We start from the raw sequence: 17,821 nt of genomic DNA on the forward strand, positions 1-17,821 counted from the left end.
GGGATATAAAGAAATGAATAAATATTTTTTTAAAAAAAGAGAGGCCCATGGTTGCTTTGAGCAGTGGCAGAATTATGAGAGGAATATGTAACAGATGGGGGACAGAGAAATATGTCGAATTCTACCAAACTATTTAGGTGAGCTAACATGGCAGACTGGAATCTCAAAAGATTCTACTTAAGAGAATGTCTGATAGCATTTTCCAAGCATTTTCAAGAAACTTGCCCTGAATTGGGATGAGTTAACACCAAGAGGTAGGGTCACACCTGGAGGATGTATTTCTGTCAAATTTTATGTGCTTGTATCTCAGTCAGCCCCAAACACCCAAAAGTTGCAAGAAAGGCAGAAATATGGCACTTCAGGTCTTTATCTCCTCCATTTAGAGCTCCTCCAAAATGCAAGGAAGAACAGCAGGTTCAGAGGTACCCTTCCTGCATGCATGGAAATACTCGTGATGAAATTTAATCCCCATCAAAAGGTATTTAAAAAGAGGGCCAGTTTGAAAAAACTAAAGGTAATTGGTTCATAATAGCTCCACCCACCCTTGTGATTGAATTGATCCCTTTGGGAACTGATAGGTTATCTAGAGAGAGCTGGCTTGTTATACTGGCTAGTGTGCTTTCAAGTTTTTCCCTATAACCCTACTTTTCATGTGAAACTTCTGTTACCTCAGAACTCTGCAGGGTCTTCATCAGTAAGAAGACTCATTAGTTGAGGACCCTCCCAAGTCTATAACAAGTATTTGAATAAAACCTTTATTCTTTATGAAATACCTATGATATGGAATTCAGTTATAGCTACCGAAAATGGATTAAGGTATCTTCCAAAGCAAAGAAAGTTGGAGTTAGAACTATCAAACAGGATCCCATAGGGAACCAAAAGTGATAGGTGGGTGGTAAAACAAGCTGAGCTTCCCACAGTAAGATAAATTGCTTCCGAGCTGTAAAGCCTAGAGAGACATCACAGCATCATGGGCACTCAGGCCTGAGCCCAACTAGGGAAATTCTGATCATGCCTACACTCTTTTTCATTTGGCTTTTGAGACAGGACCCTACTCTATAGCTCAACTGACCTGAAAAATCACTGTCTACCTTATGTTGGCCTCAAAAATTGCAATGATTTCCTTGTTCTCAGTCTCTTGTATATGTAGACTTATATGTGATAATTGGTCTTCAGAAGGAAGAGACAGGAGGTAGTGAAAGGGAAATATAGAGAGAATATTTGGAGAGTTTACATTAAGTTTAGTTTTCAAAAATGATAATGATGATGAAGAAGACAATAAATGTTAGCCCATAGAACTGAGAAGCTCAGAGAATCCTAAGAAGAATAAAGAAAATGAAGATTATATAGGCTAACTATAATTATTGCAGTTTGAACGAGAATGGCCTACATATTTGGCTCCCACTTGGTGGAACTGTTTAGGAAGGATTAGGACATGGAGCCTCTTTGGAGGAATGGGCTTTGAAGGTTTCAAAAGCTAACCCTCTCTCTCCCCTTGCCAATAGATAAAATGTTAAGTTCTAATCTACTAATCCGTTGCCATGACTACTGGCTACTGTGTTTTCCACCATGATAGTCATGATGACCATTCTCTGCAACTCTAAACATGCCTCCAATTAAGTGTTTTGTTTTGTTTTATAAGCTGCCTTGGTCATAGTGTCTCTTTACAGCAATAAAACAGTAACTAAAACAATATTAGAATTACTAAATTCTAAAGATGAAAAGTTTCAAGTCAATCATGGTAAATTAAGGAATATTACATGCAGTGAAACAAGGATAGGATAAGGAAAGGAAAAAATATGTCTAAGAGTGTGCATGTGTTCCATAAAGCTACATTTAAAGAAAAATGTCCCAATCTTTTAAAATGTAAAACAAACATCTGAGACTTCTCCCATTTGTTTCCAAGGCCTTTGTGCCTTCACCTATAGAACTCACAGATCTAATCTTAGCCAATTACTTTACTTGAAATTACTCAAAACATATCTAATACTTTGTATACTAATGAGCCTTAAACATCCTATTTCTTTTGGCTAGCATGTCATGATAGATTCTTATTGTAGGGAACTACCTTATGATTATTTCAAGGATGGGTTGTTGGAAGAATAGACGAGACTAAAATCCTGTATCATTCATGAATTGCTACAATATTCATTCTATAAAGAAAACATGAAATCTGAAGAAAATGTACTGACGTTGAAAAGAATACTAAGGATATGGAACATCTGTATTAGTCATGGGGATAACAAAAGCTTATAAAAGACCAATATCATGGGATCATGGTAAAAATTTGACATTAACCTCATTCACAGAAATAGATCTGGGAAGTAACACATTTTAGTTCATAATTGTTACATCTCAAGTTTCTGTGTAAAAGATGCATGAGAAGGAATCTTGGGGGTGACTAGAAACAATATTCTGCAAGTCAATTGAAATCTTGAAGTTAATTCTGTGACACCACTGTGCTGGTTTTGTGTCTGTGCAATCCTTCTCCATCAGTGGTAATTCTGAGCTCTTCTTCTCATGAATGTTGGTATTCCTCTGGCTACCACCTTGATTTTCCCTACACTAATAGAACCAGTTGCACCATCTAAAACTCTGTGTATAACTTAAGTATTCCTCTCTATGCATCTTTCACACAGAAGATGCTACTTACAAGTGGGTATGTATGAGAGGGAGAGAGATGAGCTGAGAGAAGGGGAGCAATGAAGATGACATCACAATGACCAGAGATCTCACCTGGTGAGATCACAGATAAGTCATCATAAGGCCTGTCATGGGACCAATTCATATGAAGGGAGAAAATGTCACTGCAGAAATTTACTTTTGCCTAAACTTCTCTGGAATAGAGATCATGGTGACAGTAGTATAAATGGCATGCAGGCTAATATCACTACAGGAGGTGAAGAAGACTGAGACACCTTTCTCCAAGACAAGACCAGTCAAGCTCTCTGTAGTCAACAGAATACAAATATGAAACATTAATTTCTTTGGACTGAAGAGAAGCTGAGATGGGTACCAGTTCCTTGAGACATTGTAACTTTCCACAGTTACATCGAATGAGTTACCTGGAAGGGAAGCTGAGAATGTATGGGAAGGCAGTGAAAAGAGATGGAGACTGAGACAACATCTGATATTCAAGGTCTCAAAGCTTAATGGAGGATCCCAAATATATAGGCATGGGGAAACCCCTTCCCTCAAAGGCTGGAAACTCTCCACAGAACCAGTTCAGTTGCTCTGCAGGTGGCTAGTGTCTCTCAGGAAGCTGCAGGTTCTTGAAGAACAATGGGCTTCACCTTGGTCTGAGGACTCCACCCTAGGTGGAGAGGATTGTGGCTAACATAGGAGTTCCCACTCAAAGGCTGGGAGAGGAACTTCCCATTGGTCAATGCCAAGTTCCTGCCAGGTGGCATGGCACCTCAATAAGGCTCTCTACAAGACATCTCCCTCTTTGACAACTCGTTACCAGCACTAGCACAAAAGGATCCTAGCTACCATGTATGAAGCTCCCATTTTGAACTCAGTTCAAGGTAGAACCTATCTTGTGAGGATCCAAGTGAAGTAGTAGGGAGGCCATTATAGGGAAATAGTGTCCTGGGAATTACGATGGTCTGGACAATGTGAAATACACCAGTGATATGGACAGAAATCTTGCAGTTGACCTGAGGAGACAAAGGAAAAGTTCTCTGAGGCTGTCTACAAGTTCCCTTCTGTTTTCCTTCAAGCCTTTCCTTTGCCAGTCCTTCCCACTGGTGTTCTTTCCCTCTTCATCTTCCCCTGCTGCACTACCTCACCTAATCATTATGCAGTATTGCCCAGTGAGTACTGCTTTGCCTTGTTCTATAGCGGTGAACAGGGGGTGAAGGTAAATTCCAGCATCTATGAAAACAAGATGGAGAGAGCAAAGCAAGCTTCCCTTTTACCTGTATGGACTCGATCCTCTCTCCTATTATATTAGAGAAAACTACAACCAGCCTCTAGGAGCTTCTGCCTTGCCATTGCCCCTTTAGTAAACATAGTATAAGAAACCAATAGTTTGTTTTGAATATTCATATTTAAGACAAAGTATTAACTTCAAAATAAGGTATTTCTCAGGAGTAATTGCTGTTGAGTTAATGACCTGTAGTAGATTGGTCCATTAACTCCTCCCAGATGTTAATACTCTTTGTAGAAAGGCCTGAAGTCTCAATCATTATTGACTGATCATGCCGGTTTTCCTGTACATATCTGGGGTTTTGTGACATCTGCTTCTAATAGCCGTATTTGGCTGTTCTTTGATTAAATATTGTCCAGTTTTAGATCCTGTGATGGATATTGAAGAATGCTGTATAATATCTTCATAGAAATGTGTGCACACATGCAAATACATCCTACAACACACACACAGACACACACATACACATACATACACACACACACACACACACACACAAGAAAATATATCTTAAAGCAAAATTTTCCATGCAATATAAGTTTTCTTCCCAAGAAGAAGAACCTGCTAACACTAGAACAGAAATTAAGCTCTTTCAATTTAATCTCCTGCTCTACTATCAAAAGCTTCCCTCTCTTTTTTACTCCCTTTTTTCTTTCCTCTTCCTTCTTCTTCTGTGTAGTCCAGTCTGACTAATGATCCTCCTACCTCAGTGCTGATATTATGGATATCCACCTCTACACTCAGCTGTCTTAGGAATGTTTGCCAAAACATCCAGTGTAGGGAAAACAGACCTGAGCATGATATACATAATAAGTACTCATAAATCAGAATTTTAATTTCTTATTTTCTTTCCTGTAAATCCAGAGGACACATGCCACAGGAATAGAAAATTTGGTGCCTTAATCCAGAATTTTGGTCTCTCTTTTCTAAAGACGATTCTGAGATTCTTACAGCAATAGTGGCTTCTCTAGTAAAAGAGAGAAGGATTATCAGGAGGGACTTCTTTTCCTTTTTTTACATATTTATGAAGGTAAGTTTTAGAGTGTCTACCACAGTCATGATGGCACAAATGGCACATTCTACTAGAAGATGGCCTTTGGAATTCTTATTCAGATGTCTTAGCACAGAACACATTGGAATACAGTAGAGAAGATGATGTCCCATTTTACAAGAGAATACAAAAACCACAGGTTAACTGCCCCCAAATCAGGCTACAGAGCTAGTCTCGCTCAATGGTACATCAGGGTCTATGCTCACTCCATGATATGAAAGGTCTGTAATTCTTTTCGTGAGCTGCTGGAGTTTCTAAGGCAGCATGCTAGAGGGCACTCTTTCAACCAGGGCCCATTTCCATATCAAAATCACACTGGAAATGATAAAAAAATAATGTAGGGAGAATGTATAATATTATGTTTTAATGGTGGTCATCAAACTCCCAATCTTTTCAATTTATATCAACATCTATCAAGTGTGTGGCCACTGGAAATAGTGCACTGAATGACAAACCAGGGTCCCGAAGAGGCACTACCTGAGGGTCAAAAATGGGAAGAGAGAAAGGAGGCTAAGCACACTAAGAAAGACGAAGTCAGTCTGGATTGTGTCAAGGCCTCATTTAATGTCAGGGAGATAAACGAGTTTTAAGGCTTACAGAGAAGGAATTGACCTTCACACAAGAACAAAGGAGGGAAGGGCAGAGACACCCCTGGCGAAGCAGGAAGTGAAGAGGTCATCCGGTGGGAACACCCAGAGTTAACACTGGCAGGAACATTCCACAGTTAGGGCAGGAACATCTTGTGGTATTCTCAGAATCTTCTTGCACATGGGGAAGGCTCTAGTTAATTGTTCTCAAATTTTAGCAGCCACCACCTTAGGGCCGTGAATAAGCATTAAATCTGAATAGCTCAGGACGGCTTCCCACACCTTGCAGAGACTGTGAGAATGAGAGAGCAAATATTTTGGGTTCAGACTCCATCTTAGAGAACTTGACCTAAGGTTGAACTAAAGTTAACTAACAAGACAATACCTAGCACCAGTTTCCAGGCTACCCCCCCCCAACAAGACCTGTGTCTAACACCAGTTTCCAGGTTACCTCCCAGCAAAACCTGTGTCTAATACCAGTTTGCAGGTTATTTCCCAACACAACTGCACCCCCTGGTTACAAGTCCCCTCCTGACACTTCACTTCCTAACCACCACCAATCAGGAGGAAAAAAGAAGTTAAGTTTATGGTTTGGCTCCCAGCACCAGCCAGTTACATTAAAGGCCATAATGGTCCCCCAATCAGTTGTGTACCCAACTAGATACACCCTTTCTGCCTCTATAAATGCTTGTCTGAAACTGAGCTTGGAGCCCACTTCCTGCATCTGAGACTGGTGTGGCCCAAGCTCAAGCCTGAATAAAGAGACTCTAATGCAATTTCATAGGAGTCAGCACCTTGGTCATCTTTTGGGGGTTCACGAATATTTCCTGGCACAAGTGCATGCTCCCAAGATGGCACTGTGATCACCTGAATTGTCAAACTCGTATCTGTGCTTATAAATGCTAACAGAAGTCACACAGGTATAGGTTTTCCTGTGAAAATGAAAGTAACTCAGTTCTGATTGAACCTCGGGCTGCATTTTTAATGAAATCACAGGAGCAAAACCACAGAGCTCTCAGTTGCTATAAACAAAATCAAAATAGGTTGCTATCTCTAATTTTATCTTATGATATAATTTCAATCCTTTAAACCAATACATTGAATAAAATAGGGTGAAGATTTTATATGGTGATAACATAAAATTGGGCATTAGCATTAATAGAAAACTGCTTCAATATAGCCTTTCATTTACAATGTATATATAAGTATCAGATATGATATCAGAAGGATAATTTAATAGGGGGAGACTGCAAGGGAATGAAGGCAAAGCTTCTTCTAGTGTCTTTTACTCTAAATGCTTAGGAAATTACCTTAGAATCTCACCTTGGAAAAATCAGTTGTAGTGAAAGAATATCCTTCTCTGATTCAGCCTGTATTGCCTCTGTTGAGTCAAGTCATCTTTGGTAATGCAAAGACCATGGTTCTGAAATGACTAGAAGCTAATGCAGACAATGCAAAGGCTGCAAAACAGCACAATTTTATACAAAGTAGGCAGGTCCGAAAACTCTGTGCCTAGGTTGGTTCAAATGGACTCATTTAGAGAACTCTCCAAAAGTCCTAAGAGGGAGAAAAAGGAGAAAGGAAGTATGAGGGGGAGGGGGAGGGAGAAGAACTAGACTACCAAAAAAGAGGGCAAAAAGAGTAACAGATAGCAAATCAAATGAGTGATATTCTAAAATAAATGCTAGGAAGAAAGAGAACAAAGCAACAGGAAAGAGTTTTAATTCTAAAACTTGACAAGAAAGACTTACAACTAGTACTTACTCTCACAGCTGAGTTCCAGCATAATTACATCTGGATTTATCAAGGATTCTTTAAAACATTTCAGGTGGATTCAGCATTGTAGCAGAGAGAAGTATTGGGAGCTGACTTGCTATAATATAAAAGTTAGGCCTGTGTCCCAGATACTAGTAAGGCATTTTGGTGAAAACAGAAATTAATCAAAGAAAGGCATAAAGAAATATGCACTAAATCAATGAACTACAAAGTACCATTATTTTATACATTTTTAAAAATGCTGTATTTAGGAGTGAATTCCAGCTTTAAAAAAATTATGATCAAGTTTCAATGACCTTAGTTATCCTGGGGCCTATGTGTCCTAGATGTTACTCAGAGATGTAAGCTCTAAAGATCTAACACATCTGTCCATCTCAACTGTATTCATGTCTGTCCTCAGGTTCTACAATATAGATGATATGTATATGGTGATAGGTTTCAAAATACCTAGTAGCTTCCTAAAACCATAGATACCATGAAAGCCTATGTAAATTATGTCATATGTCCACATACATACCTGTGGTAAACTTTAATTTGTAAATCAGGAATAGTAAAAGATTAATGACAATAATTCATAATAAAATTATTGCCATAAGTTATATGAATTTAATCTTTCTCAGAACAGCATATTATATTGCACATATTAATGGGAGCACAGCATACTCTGTGTGGGAATGTGAGACAATGAGATAGTTTATGCCTAAGTGGAATGGGTCAAAATCAAGATATCACAAGATTTTATCACAATAATTAAAATGGTACACAATTTACTTTAAAATGGCAAGGATGTGGAGAAAAGGGAACACTCCTCCACTGCTGGTGGGATCGCAAACTGGTACAACCAATCTGGAAATCAATCTTGAGGTTCCTCAGAAAATTGGAAATATATCTACCTGAAGACCCAGCTATACCACTCTTGGGAATATACCCAAAAGATGCTCCACCATACCACAGGGACACATGCTCCACTATGTTCACAGTGGCCTTATAATAGCCAGAAGCAGGAAAGAACTCAGATGTCCCACAACAAAAGAATGAATACAGAAAAATGTGGTTCATTTACACAATGGAATACTATTCAGTTATTAAGAACAAGGACATCATGAGTTTTGCATGCAAATGGATAGAACTAGAAAATATCCTGAGTGAAGTAACTCAGACACAAAAGTATATATATGGTTTGTACTCACTAATAGGTGTATATTAGCCAAAAAAGTACAGAATTCCTAGGATATAATCCACAGAACTCAAGGTTAAGAAGCTGAAGGGTCCAAGTGAGGATGCCTCAATCCCTCTTGAGAGGGAGAAGAAACCAATCATGGGAGGCAGAGGGAGGGAAGGACATGGGTCGGAGAGGGACAGGTGGAGGGGAAAGAGGGAACATGATCAGGTATGGGGGGTACAGGAGTGAAGCCCTGAGGGCTAGCAGAAAGAATGAAAATAGGCAACTGTTGGAGGTAGGAGTTGGGGGGGGGGCATGTATAATGTACCAGAGACATGGAAGCTGAGAGATTCTCAGGACCCAAAGGGAGGAATCTTGGATGAAATGCCCAATGGTGGGGAGAGGGAATTTGTAGTGTCCACCACCAGCAGAAAGACAGGGCATCAAGTGGAGGGATGGGGTTGCCATCCAACAGTCAAAAACTGACTCAGAATTGTTCATGTCTAAACGAATGGCGGGGACAAAAATGGAGAAGAGACTGAGGGAAAGACAATCCAGTGATCAGCCCAACTTAGGATCCATCTCAAGGAGAGGCTCTAAGACCCGACACTATTACTAATGCTATGGTATGCTTACAGACAGGAGTCTAGCATTGCTATCTTCTGAGAGGCCCAACAAGTGGCTGACTGAGACAGGTGCAGGTACTTACACCCAACCAATGGACTGGAGTTGGGGACCCCTGTGGTTGAATTAGGGAAAGACTGAAAGAAGCTGAGGAGGAGGAGGGCAACCCTGTAGGAAGACCAGCAGTCTCAACTAACTCGAACCCTGAGATATCCAACCAGGTAGCCTACACTAGCTGGTCCAGTGCTCCCGACACATATACAGCAGAGGACTGCCAGGTCTAGTCTCAGTGGGAAAGCATCTAACCCTTGAGAGACTTGAGACCCCAGAGAGTAGGGAGGCCTGGCAGGTGGGGGTGGGAGGGGACATCCTTGCGGAGATGGGGGGAGGGACCGGTGGGGGGGGAATGAGGAATGGGATGAGGAACTGGGATGGGGAGGGGGTACTGGGGAGGGATAATGACTGGATTGCAAAAAAAGCAATTTAAAAAAAATCTATGAACTGCACATTTCAAGAACTTCCACACAGTATTATTAGAAAATAGCTGAAACTAATTATGTTTTAAACTATCCTTGAGAGACCCTAGAAAACAGTAGTAAATAACTCTGTGTCTGTGGCTCAAGTGAGGGTCTCAAGTTAACCTTCAAAACCATCAGTTTGTATAGTTTTCCAAAACAAAAAAATGCATGCACCACCTCACCACCTGTCTTTTCCTCTCCCCTCTGTCTCTCTGGATCAGTGTTTCTGTCACCACCATCTACCAAAGAGAAAGAGAGAGAGAAAGAGAGAGAGACAGAGAGACAGAGAGACAGACAGAGACAGAGAGGCAGAGACAGAGACATAACAGAGAGAGGCAGAGACAGAGAGACAGAGAGAGACAGGCAGAGACAGAGAGACAGAGAGAGACAGGCAGAGACAGAGAGTCAGAGATAGAGACAGAAAAGACAGAGAGAGGCAGAGACAGAGAGACAGAGACAGGCAGAGACAGAGAGACAGAGAGAGACAGGCAGAGACAGAGAGACAGAGAGAGACAGGCAGAGACAGAGAGACAGAGAGAGACAGGCAGAGACAGAGAGACAGAGAGAGACAGGCAGAGACAGAACAGAGAGACAGAGAGGCAGAGATAGTGAGCCTGAATTGGACAAACTTCCTTTCAGGCAGTGGCACAGGATTCTTTCCACGCAGCTTCCAGTCCACACTGAGAACTCATCATCCTGTTAACCTTCTTTGAACAGAGAGGGTCCTCTGTGCCCGAACCTCCCACAGCATCCTTGACTCTTCTGTGCTAGCTCTCATCACTTCACCGTAACTTGTTTTCAGGAAAGTTATCTTAGGGTTTTTATTTTGTTGGCTCTTCCAATTCTCTATCTCCTCTGGTTTAGTTTCTAAATTAAGAGTTATAGAACAAATGACCTTTTTTGGTTTCAGATAATTTTAATTATAGTTATTGGAATTATTGAGCGGAGCCAGAAGCATCCTCTTATTTGATATTCCAGATGAATAGGTATCTTTAAATTCATTAAATAGATGTCAAACTCTATGTTGTAATCTTAAGATTCCTTCATAGAATTATAATCATGTTCCCTTGTGTGTTCGCAACATATGGATAAACAAATGAAAAAAAACTAAAGCTATAGAAGAGAATTTAAAAAAATAATCCTATGTATTTCAAATCATTTCCAGAAAAAGAAGAATTAAAACATCTGTTTTTAACATTTGCATCTTAATATTGTTTTGTCGTTTTAAATGATTTATTTGATGTTTGTAATTTTTTAAACTCCCTCTCAACATGACTTTATCAGAAATTATTTAAGTTTGAGAGCTTGAAGCCCACACAGTGATTAATAGATCAGATACCTAAAATCACCAAAGCAGTATTAAATGAAAAATATATATTTACTTTTAAAAATAACATATTGAACAGTTTTACATACTGGGGATATTTTTTGTATAAAACATGCCCTCAAATTATGCTTGCTATTTTGGTCATCACAGCTAATGCTACACCTAGAAAATACAAGTCAGCTGTATTATGGAATTTTAAACACATTCCATAAATGGACTGCATTATCTAAAAAATTTTTTTTTTACTTTTTTAAAAATAGAGGTGACAAACTGACAGAAAATTTAACGGCAAGATAATAAAGACAGAATGAAAGAATGTTTTGTGTAGAGAAGCTATCTCTGAGAACTTCTTTGACAACTTTTGGCATAAAATATGTACTTAAATCCAGGAGACCGTCCTGGAGTTCATCAGAGCCACATCGACAAAAATAACAGTATAGTTTGCTGTTTGAGAATGCAAATCGAGACAAGAAAACCCAATTACTATTCAGAACACAGCAGCAAGTCACCAAGTGTCATGCCTTTGCTGTCCCCTCCTCTAACAAGAGAAACAAAACCAGCTCAATTTTATCATTGTGAAAAGCTGGTTAATTTGGCAGCGAATCCCAGCATAGGAATATGCTTCCTGCCAACTACTTTTAATGTCAAAGAAAGTGTTAACTTCAAAGCATGTGGAGGTTTAGCGTGGGAGGCCTGGTGATTTCTCCCACAGAGCATGTGGAGGTTTAGCGTGGGAGGCCTGGTGACTTCTCCCACAGAGGACATGGAGGTGTAGTGTGGGAGGCCTGGTGACCTCTCCCATGTGCCCATTCATCACTTCTTACGCCATGAAAGGCCATCTTGTCTGTGAACAAAGAAAACCTGACAGAAAAAAATTGGAATTAAAGATTTTATTTCATGAAATTCCTACAGAATAATATCCCACAAAATGAATGGGAATCAAACCTACCAGAAGTCCTAATGGAAGTGCTGTCTGGTGAAGAGTATGTTAAAAACCCTTTCAAAGTCGACTCTCTCCGAGCACCATATCTGAAGGAACTCTTGGACTCACCATCTCTGCACAGACCTGTAAGAGTTCACAGCTCAACCTAGCTGTGAATGTATTGTTGTATACAAATGATTCCATAACAGGACTGTTGGAACCAATGCCTGGAATACTTCTCTGAGCTGCCACCTCAACAAACCTCCAGCATAACTGGCCTCATTTGGCAGAATACAAGGAAGATTAACAGACATGACCACTCCATATAAAGAAAAAGAATGTTGCAGGCAGAGCAGAAGGCCAGCTGTGCACCCGTTGGCCAGCTGTGAGGAGGCAGCTTGCATGGGTGAGTCCTGAATTGACAACAAGACCAACTAACACCAGTGAGAACTAGATGGCAAAAGGCAAATGTAGGAACATTACTAACAGAAATGAAGGCTATATGGCAGCATCTGAACCCAATTCTCTGTTAACAGCAAGTCCTGGATACCTCAACATACCACAAAAACAAAATTTGGATTTAAAATCACTGGTCCTGATGCTGTTACAGGAACACATGAAGGACATAAATAAATCTCTAAAAGAAATTTAGGAGAAAATGGATCAAAAGTTAGAAGCCCTTACAAGGGAAACACAAAAAATCATTAAAAGAAATTCAGGAGAATATGGGTCAAAAGATAGAAGTCAATAAGGAGGAAACGCAAAAATCACTTATAGAAATACAGGAAAACTTTGGTCAACAGGCAGAAGTCATGAAAGAGGAAACACAAAAATCTCTTAAAGAATTACAGGAAAACACAAACAAGCAAGTGAAGGAGCTGAACAAAACCATCCAGGATCTAAAAACAGAAGTAAAAACAACTAAGAAATCACAAAGCGAGACAACTTTGGAAATAGAAAACCTTGGGAAGAAATCGGGGTCCATAGATGCAAATATCAACAACAGAATACAAAAGATAGAAGAAGGAATCTCAGATGCCGAAGATACCATAGAAACCATGGACTCAACGGTCAAAGAAAATGCAAAATGCAAAAAGCTTATAACCCAAAACATCCAGGAAATCCAGGACACAATGAGAAGGCCAAACCTAAGGATTATAGGCATAGATGAGAATGAAGATTTACAACTTAAAGGGCCAACAAATATCTTCAATAAAATTATGGAAGAAAACTTCCCTAATCTAAAGAGAGAGATGCCCATGAATATACAAGAAGCCTACAGAACTCCAAACAGACTGGACCAGAACAGAAATACCTCCTGTCACATAATAATCAAAACCCCAAATGTACTAAGCAAAGAAAGAATATTAAAGGCAGTAACAGAAAAAGGCCAAGTAACATATAAAGGAAGACCTATCAGAATCACACCAGACTTCTCACCAGAGACTATGAAAGCTAGAAGATCCTGGGGAGATCTCATGCAGACTCTAAGAGAACACAAATGCCAGCCAAAAATACAATACCCAGCAAAACTCTCAATCACCATAGATGGAGAAACCAAGATATTCCATGACAAAAACAAGTTTACCCAATATCTTACCACAAACTCAGCCCTACAAAGAATAATAGGAAGAAAATACCAATATAAGGAGGGAAACTTCACCTTGGAAAAAGCAAGATAGTAACCTTCTTTCATCAAACCCAAAAGATGATAACCAATCAAATATAAAAAATAGCATCAAAAATGACAGAAAGTACTAATCACTATTCCTTAATATCTCTTAATATCATGGACTCAATTCCTCAATAAAAAGACATAGACTAATGGAGTGGATACATAAACCGGACCCTACATTTTGCCGCATACAGGAAACACACCTCAGTGTCAAAGACAAACACTACCTTAGAATAAAAGGCTGGAAGATAATTTTACAAGCAAATGGTCTCAGGAAACAAGCTGGGGAAGCCATTCTAATATCTGATAAAGCTGACTTTCAACCTAAAGTCATCAAAAGAGACACTGAGGGGGACTTCTTGCTGGTCAAAGGAAAAACACACGAAGAACTCTCAATCCTGAACATCTATGCTCCAAATGCAAAGGCACCCTCATTCATAAAAGAAACTTTACTAAAGCTCAAAGCACACATTGCACCTAACACCATAATTGTGGGTGACTTCAACACTGCACTTTCCTCAATGGACTGATCAGGAAAACAGAAACTAAACAGGGACACAGTGAAACTAATTGAAGCTTTAGACCAATTAGATTTTAATATACACACACACACACACACACACACACACACACACACACACACACATATATATATATATATATATATATATATATATATATATAAAACATTTCACCCTAAAACAAAGAAATATACTTTTTTCTCAGCACCTCATGATACCTTCTCCAAAATCGACCATATAATTGGTCACAAGACAGATCTCAACAAATATAAGAAGATCAAAATAATCCCATGCCTCCTATCTGATCACTATGGAGTAAAAATGGTCTTCAATAGCAACAAAAACAACCGAAAGCCCACATACACATGGAAACTGAACAACACTCTACTCAATGATACCTTGGTCAAGGAAGAAATAAAGAAAGAAATCAAAGACTTTTTAGAATCTAATGAAAATGAAGACACAACATACCCAAATCTATGGGACATAATGAAAGCAGTGCTAAGAGGAAAACTCATAGCCCTGAGTGCCTCCAAAAAGAAAATAGAGAGAGCATACACTAGCAGCTTAACAACACACCTGAAAGCCCTAGAACAAAAAGAAGCTAATTCACCCAGGAGCAGTAGAAGGCAGGAAATCATCAAACTCAGGGCTGAACTCAATCAAGTAGAAACAAAGAGAACCATACAAAGAATCAACAAAACCAGGAGCTGGTTCTTTGATAAATCAACCAGATAGATAAACCCTTAGCCAGACTAACTGAAGGGCACAGAGATAGTATCCAAATTAACAAAATTAGAAATCAAAAAGGAGATATAACAACAGAAACTGAGGAAATTAAAAAAATCATCAGATCCTACTATAAAGGCCTATACTCAACACAGCTGGATAATCTGGAGGAAATGGACAGTTTCCTAAACAGATATCAAACACCAAAATTAAATCAGGATCAAATAGATGATCTAAACAGTCCCATAATGCCTAAAGAAATAAAAGGGGTCCTAGAAACTCTCCCAACCAAAAAAAACACAGGATCTGATGGCTACAGTGCAGAATTCTATCAGACCTTCAAAGAAGACCTAACACCAATACTCTTCAAACTGTTCCACAAAATAGAAACAGAAGGAACACTACCCAACTCGTTCTACAAAGCCACAATTACGCTGATACCAAAACCACACAAAGATCCAAAAAAGAAAGAGAACTTCAGGCCAATTTCCCTTATAAATATCGATGCAAAAATACTAAATAAAATTCTTGCCAACTGAATCCAAGAGCACATCAAAACGATCATTCACCACGATCAAGTGGGCTTTATCCCAGGGATGCAGGGATGGTTCAATATAAGGAAATCCATCAATGCAATCCACTACATAAACAAACTCAAAGAAAAAAACCATATGATCATTTCATTAGATGCAGAAAAAGCATTTGACAAAATTCAGCATCCTTTCATGCTAAAAGTCTTGGAAAGAACAGGAATTCAAGGCCCATACCTAAACATAGTTAGAGCAATATACAGCAAACCAGTAGCCAACATCAAACTAAATGGAGAGAAACTTGAAGCAATCCCACTAAAATCAGGGACTAGACAAGGCTGCCCTCTCTCTCCATATCTTTTCAATATAGTACTTGAAGTTCTAGCTAGAGCAATTAGACAACAGAAGGAGGTCAAAGGGATACAAATTGGAAAGGAAGAAGCCAAATTATCACTATTTGCAGATGATATGATAGTATACTTAAGTGACCCAAAAAACTCAACCAGAGAACTCCTACAGCTGATAAACAACTTCAGCAAAGTGGCAGGTTATAAAATCAACTCAAGCAAATCAGTTGCCTTCCTATACTCAAAGGATAAGCAGGCTGAGAAAGAAATTAGGGAAATGACACCCTTCACAATAGCCACAAACAATATAAAGTATCTTGGTGTGACTCTAATTAAACAAGTGAAAGATCTATAAGACAAGAACTTCAGGTCTCTGAAGAAGGAAATCAAAGAAGACCTCAGAAAATGGAAAAATCTTCCATGCTCGTGGTTGACAAGATTAGTATAGTTAAAATGGCCATCTTGCCAAAAACAATCTACAGATTCAATGCAGTCCCCATCAAAATCCAAACTCAGTTCTTCAGAGTTAGAAAAAGCAATTCTCAAATTCATCTGGGATAACAAAAAAACCCAGGATAGCTAAAACTATTCTCAACAGTAAAAGAACTTCTGGGGGAATCCAGAGTATTCCAGACCTCAAGCAATACTACAGAGCAGTAGTGTTAAAAACTGCATGGTATTGGCACAGTGACAGGCAAGTGGACAAATGGAATAGAATTGAAGACACAGAAATGAATCCACACACCTATGGTCACTTGATCTTCGACAAAGGAGCAGAAAACATCTAGTGGACAAAAGATAGCCTTTTCAACAAATGATGTTGGTTCAACTGGAGGTAAGCATGTAGAAGAATGCGAATTGATCCATTCCTATCTCCTTGTACTAGGCTCAACTCCAAGTGGATCAAGGACCTCCACACAAAACCAGACACACTGAAACTAATAGAAAAGGAACTGGGGAAAACCCTTGAGGACATAGGCAAAGGAGGAAAGTTCCTAAACAGAACACCAATAACTTATGCTCTAAGATCAAGAATTGACAAATGGGATCTCATAAAATTACAAAGTTTCTGTAAGGCAAAGGACACTGTCAAAAGGACAAAACAGTAACCAACAAATTGGGAAAAGATTTTCACCAACCCTACATCTGATAGAGGGCTAATATCCAATATGTACAAAGAACTCAAGAAGTTAGACCCCAAGAAACCAAATAACCCTATTAAAAATGGGGTACAGATCTAAACAAAGAATTTTCACCTGAAGAAATTTGGATGGCTGAGAAGCACCTTAAGAAGTGCTCAACATCATTAGTCATTAGGGAAATGTAAATCAAAACAACCCTGAGATTTCGCCTTACACCAGTCAGAATGGCTAAGGTTAAAAACTCAGGAGACAGCAGGTGTTGGCAAGGAAGTGGAGAAAGAGGAACACTCCTCCACTGCTGGTGGGATTGTAAGATGGTACAACCACTATGGAAATCAGTCTGGCGGTTCCTCAGAAAACTGGGCATGACACTTCCGGAGGACCCTGGTATACCACTCCTGGGCATATGCCCAGAGGATTCCCCAGCATGCAATAAGGACACATGCTTCACTTTGTTCATAGCAGCCTTATTTATAATAGCGAGAAGCTAGAAAGAACCCAGATGTCCCTCAAAGGAGGAATGGATACAGAAAATGTGGTATATTTACACAATGGAATACTACTCAGTAATTAAAAACAATGAATTCATGAATTTTTTAGGCAAATGGTTGGAACTGGAAAATATCATCCTAAGTGAGGTAACCCAATCACAAAAGTATACACATGGAATTCAATCATTGATAAGTGGATACTAATTAGCCCTGAAGGTCTGAATACTGAAGACACAATTAGCATATCAAATGATTCCCATGAAGAAGGAACAAGAGGGCCCTGATCCTGGAAAGGCTTGATCCAGCATTGTAGGGGAGTACCAGGACAGAGAAAAGGGAGGGGAAATGATAGGAGAATGGATGGACAGAAGAGGACTTATGGGACATATGGGGGGGGAGGGTACTGGGAAAGGGGAAAGAATTTGGAATATAAAAAAAGAATATAGAAAATAAAAAATATATTAAAAAAAGAAAAAGAATGTAGCAAA

This window comes from Apodemus sylvaticus, chromosome 23 (genome assembly GCF_947179515.1).
Source record: "Apodemus sylvaticus chromosome 23, mApoSyl1.1, whole genome shotgun sequence".
NCBI lineage: Eukaryota > Metazoa > Chordata > Mammalia > Rodentia > Muridae > Apodemus > Apodemus sylvaticus.